The sequence below is a fragment of the Nicotiana attenuata genome, unplaced genomic scaffold, assembly GCF_001879085.1.
Source record: "Nicotiana attenuata strain UT unplaced genomic scaffold, NIATTr2, whole genome shotgun sequence".
Taxonomy (NCBI): domain Eukaryota; kingdom Viridiplantae; phylum Streptophyta; class Magnoliopsida; order Solanales; family Solanaceae; genus Nicotiana; species Nicotiana attenuata.
In genome coordinates this window covers 162,455-168,461 of record NW_017670975.1, presented here as the reverse complement: position 1 = coordinate 168,461, position 6,007 = coordinate 162,455, and the positions used below count along the sequence as shown (strand labels likewise).

Here is a 6,007-nt window from a genome sequence, read left to right as displayed (position 1 = left end):
TTCGATTCTGGTTTATCAAATAGGAATTGTCTTTATATGATTTCGAACGAAATCATAAAGGAAGTAGATTGGAAAGGGTCCACCAGAATAATTTAAATGGAGTTCCCCGGAGAATGAACTCCGGGAAGGTAGAGTAGAAATTAGTATGAGAAAATATGCTAAAGTAGTCAAAATGAATGAACACGTTCAATTCAATACAAAAAGAAATCTTTTTTTTCCGATTTCAATTTTTTTTTTCTTACGACACGATACTCAAATCTAGATTCACTCAAATCTAGATTCTTGTAATTTTGATTCAAGTGAAGAAAAAGTAAGCCTATTTATTTCGGGCTTTAAAACCATTAGTTCTAGCGGTCGACAACAATATACTTTCTTAGTATCGAATAGAAATCTAAATGGGGCGTGGCCAAGTGGTAAGGCAACGGGTTTTGGTCCCGCTATTCGGAGGTTCGAATCCTTCCGTCCCAGAACATATATATATTCTCATAGAATATAGATTGCTTTTTTAACAATGTTCTGTTTAAAATCGAAATGTTAGCTGGAATGTGATTCTTGTTTCTGATTTTTTTCTTCGATGAATCATTTTTTTTTTCAAAAACTGAATCGAGATGCAAAAGAATCTATATTCCCTATCTCGTATTCTCTATCCCCTAAATTAGCCTAATTATATTCAATTTTCTTTTTTGTGGATTTCTTGACTTTTCGCCAAGAGGGGTTTTTTGGTACTAACTCTTTTTTTGAATAATCTTCTGTCTACATTCATTGTATGCATTATGTGATCCATTGCCTTATTTTTCTGCCGATTTTGTGAAGGTTTACCTAAAACTAAGGTTCGGAACTTTTAATGATTTTTTGATACTCTTTCCTTTCTATATGGGACTAATATTTTCCTTATTTCTGTTCAGTCTACCGTGTTTTCTTTATTCATTTACCTTATTTTGCCTTGAAACTGATTGTTAATTGATTCCATATTATATTTTCCTTATTCTAAGTGTTACTCGCCTAATTACACGCCATTATTCCCTGATAATTTACTGAACTATGTATTGTTTGTCCTTAAACTAGACTTCAGTTGATTCTGTGATTAATTTCTTTCCTTACTTATGTGTGTTTGATTTGTTTCCCTATTTGCTCGCCTAGTTGAATACTATTTAAACCCTTCTCCCTTTCCCCTTTGGAGAGACTCGAACTCTATAGACTCTCACTAATATTTAAAGTTTCTGGTTCTATACTCTCTCTGTTCTCTCACTTACTACTGGTCTTGGCCGACCGAAAGCTAAGGCCAAACATTCTGGACTCTCAACTTCGTGGTATTATTCTGGTTTTGCTCGCTTAACTGGTGAGTGACTATCCTTTGTCATACTATTTTTTTATGTGTTCCTGATCTGTGTTTCTAATCCAGCATGTCTAAAATCCCTCTCGAAGCATGATTCTGCCTGTCTACATGCTTTTCTTTTAATCCTATAGTTAACATTATTAATTTAGATTAGTTGTTTTGAATAATATGAATCCTCATAAGAAAATATGCTCAATCTGTCTCCTGTATGTTTTGAACCTATTCTAAATTTGAGCACCTTTAGGACAATGTTAGAAGGTTAAGTAGTCAATCAGTCTTAAGCCTTTGAACTTGTATTGTCACTAGGTTTTTTGTTCTGTCGTTTATATGTTTGATAATTTTCTTTCTAACATGTCTGAAATTCATGTAAGTGTTCTGATTGTTTGGCTGTCCTAAATGCTAGCATTAAACACCAAGCTTAACTAGACTGTTTTTTCCAAATTTCAACTTATTTGGGCTGTGTGTTTGAACATGAACCTTGCTTGTTTTCATAATGTAATCCTGCCTACAAGTTCTGTATTCTAAACTTTGTTCTCTTCTGAAATCAAAAACTGTTTTAAACTGCCTCTACCTCCTTTTGTATGCTGTCACTCTTTTAAAAGAAAAACTCCCAGCCTTAGTCCTTTAGGGTTTGTCCTCAACCACCCTAGTGCAAGCACTGCTCAGGGTCCATGTGAGACTCTTGTGAACTGTGACGCACTGGGAACTGGTTCCCAATCTCTGTTGAATCATTTCTGAATATATGGTTCTGGTGTGAGCATTGCCCTGGTTCCCTGAAGCCCTTGGGAACTTTGACATATTGGAAACCTGGTTCTACATGTGTTATGGGTGAGACATTCATATTTGGCTATGTTGTACCTATAAATTGAGCCTCGAAGTTGATTGGTTTGAAGACCTAGTTTCCAGGTCTGTTTGGGCCTAATTAAGGCTCCTTATAGTGTATCTTATTACTATTTTGTAATTTGTTTGCTATTCTGGTCTGTAATAAACAGACTCTGGGATATTTAGTAAAATCAAGGGGGGGGGGGATTTCTTATTTCCTTTTGTTAAACTGGGTAGAAATCCTGCCTGTAGGGATTCATCTATGCTATTAATTCTGCTCATTTGTCGTAACTGTGAAGTTCTGCAATGTGTTTAGAAACCCTGCCTGTAGGACTTTTATTGGCGATGTCAATTTCGCTTAAACTCGTAAAACTTTTATATGGTGTATACATTAGAAATCCTGCCAATAGGCCGCATCAATATGTGTTAGCAATCATGCCTATAGGACCCCAATGTTTGATTCAATTGTTCGCTGGTAATATGTACAATTTCTGCCTTTGTGCTGCTTGATAGATATCAAGCCTATAGGATCTAAATCAATATATCATGCCTATAGGATTTAAATCAATTCAATAATAGATATCATGCCTATAGGATTAAAATCAACTTCAAACCTAGAGATCATGCCTACAGGATTTAAGTCGGGTCAGTAATTAGAAAGCATGCCTGTAGGATTAAAGGAAAATACAAGGCTATGAAACATGTCAATGAAGCTAAAATCAGCGTGCATCTAGAAATCATGCTCATAGGGTTGAAACCATTTCGACATTAGATATCACGCCTATAAGATTTTACTAATTGGTTCTGAATACTATCGCCACTGTCAATCACTTAGACAATATGCCTATAAGACTTAATAATAATTCTGGATTATGTGAGCATGATGTATTACTGTTTGAAGTACCCAGACGATATTCATTAAAATCAGTAGGCAAATAATAGGTCCTAATACTCGCCTCAATGAAACTGCTTCTATATAACACTGCTCGCCTATTTCTCACATAGATATCCTGCCTATAGGATTGTAAGATCGATAAAGATTGTCAATTAATTGCGTGCATTTTCTGTTTATGTGCGGAGGTTAACATGAGCCCATATTTGCTTTGTATTTGCAAGTCCTAACATGTTTCGTTTGTCGCCTAGTCTTTTACATTTTGAGAAACCTAGGCTTAGTACTATCCCAAATAGAAGTTCCAATGCCTCCAGTACTATAGGTAAGGGACGGGTAGTGCACGCATAAGAAACGCACTAGAATCAACTTGAGCGCTTTAAGTAACAACTTAAAGATAGTAATCGGGTAGCAGGAGATGATAGTCGGTGCGCGCTGAATAATACGAGTAATACCCTGACTCGAGGGAGTTACGAAGTATTATTTATGTTGCACGGGGTTATCCTTTAGGCTAAAAAATTCAGGACCCCCCATCCCTATTAAATATTCCTCTCGCTTATTTCTTAGACTAATTCACCATTGTGGACCACTAGGGGTGCCTAACACCTTCCCCTCAAGGTAATTTCGAGCCCTTACCCGATCTCTGGTGACACAAACTGGTATAACATGAGTTATCTGCTCTAGGTGCCCTAATGCACCTTAATCCGTTAGGTGGCGACTCTAACCAGTTCCTTTTTCCCTACTCTCTCAAAAGGAGTCATCAAATGTCGAAACCCGATTTCGCGAGAAAAAAGGGGCGCGACACATGGGGACAACCAATCCATATCCAGAATTACGTCAAAATCACCACCTGTGAAAGAATAGAATAATAGAAGTTTTGTTTGCGGAATTAACAAATCCGCACGACAAGAATAAAAGAAAGTGAAGTTTCCTAATGGTTCGGTAGCCTCTCGAAGATAAGTACAGACGTCTCCATACCAATCCGTAAGAATCTAGTAAACCTGCTCATGACTCGTGAGACCTAAGTAACCTAGTGCTCTGATACCAACTTGTCATGACCCAAATCCCAACATGTCGTGATGACGCCTATCACATTACTAGGAAAGCCAAAAGTCACATAATAACTACACATTCTAAATTAAAGACATGATTTAACAGGTTCAATAGTGGAAAATCTCATAGATAACTGATAAGAAACAACTGAAACTCAACAATAACAAATCCCAAAATCCTGGTGTCACCGAGTACATAAGCTACTAAGTGTTGACATAGTCTAAATCTCTAATACAACTGTCTAAAAAATAGAACAGTACTGAATAAACTGAAAGGAAGGAGAGTCGAGGTCTGCGGGCATCATAGGAGCTACCTCAATTGTCTCCGAGCAGATACTACACAAAATCTAGCAACCGCCGTGTCCAGACGTACCTGGATCTGTACACGAAGTGCAGAGTGTATTATGAGCACAACAGACCTAAGGTACTCAATAAGTAACAGGATTAACTTTGGACTGAAGGCAATTACGAGCTCAGGAAGATACAGTCTGAATCCAGATAATGACAGTACAGATATAACAGGGGAATGACAGTAAAAACTCAGAGAACTTCCATAATCAGTTCGTACACAGTGCGGAAATGTAGATATGCTTTCGAGTTTAACAGTTTAAGCTCAACACTAATAAAATATGCCAAGTACAGCTAGCATGAGGAATGTTACATCTCTATGACTACATGTTAAATATGCATGTTAAATGTAATGCGTCACAATGATACTCCCAGGTACTCACGCTCTCAGAGTACTAAATCTGTCTGTCTCAACTCCCACTCATCACACACAATCACTCAACACTGTACGTTACCTGCACTCACTGCTGGTATGTCAGACTCCGGAGGGGTGGATCCTGCCCATGCGCTAATATACAACCAACATGGCCTGCTCCAGCCCGATCCCATAATAAGTCAATAAATCTGTTGCGGCGCGCAACCCGATCCCATAAATGACCAATAAGGCCTGTTGCGGTATGCAGCCCGATCCCATAGATGACCAATAAGGCTTGCTGCGACGTGCATCCCAATCCCATAGATATCACTCACAATCCGGCTCTCAGGCCCCAATTCAGTCATCAATCTCTCCAGTATCACTGGCTCACATTCTCATACCACTCAGCCCGAAAAATGATAACATGATATGACAGTAAATGATAACAGAGATTGAGATATGATATGCAAATGAATGAATATGACTAAGTACATAATATAATTTAAGCAAATAAATCAACATCAGAAATGATCTCAGTGGGTCCCGATAGATTAAACACATAGCCTAAACATGATTTCTAGCATGAATGACAACTCAATTACTCTAACACATAGAAATTTCATATATAGAACAAGACTAGATAACTACACAGTACCACAGAATTAACCGAGTGATAAATACCACGGTTTACGCACACATTCCCGTCACCTAGAATGTGCATCACCTCAATACCAACCATACAACACGTATTCCAGCGATTCATACCCACAGTACCAAGTTTAGAAGTGTTACCTACCTCGAAGTGCGCAACTCAACGCTCCAGCAAACCGTTGCCTTGCGAATCCATCTTCGAACGATTTGAATCTAGTCATAAGCAACTTAACATATTTAGTACAAGCTATAGGAATCGATCCCATACGATAAAGCTAAGTTCTTTAACCAAATTCAAAAAGTCAAGCAAAAAAGTCAATCCCGGGCCCACACCCCGGAACCCGACAAAATTTACAAAAAACCGAACACCCATTCAATAACGAGTCCGACCATACCAAAGTTATCCTATTCCGACTACAAATCGACCCTCAAATCCCCAAATCTTACTCTCCAATACATGGGTCAAAAATCCCCAAATTCTAACTTAGATTCATGATAAATAGGTTAAATAATCAATCAGTATTCAATATTCATAGACAAAAGTGATCAAAATC

At 37.8% G+C, this 6,007-nt stretch overlaps 1 non-coding gene across 1 annotated transcript; it reads left to right on the top strand.

Moving 5' to 3' along the window:
* The first annotated feature begins 396 nt into the window (after positions 1 to 396).
* Positions 397 to 468, top strand: TRNAQ-UUG. The gene has a single exon. It is a non-coding gene; the product is annotated as a tRNA-Gln (tRNA).
* Positions 469 to 6,007: the final 5,539 nt, after the last annotated feature.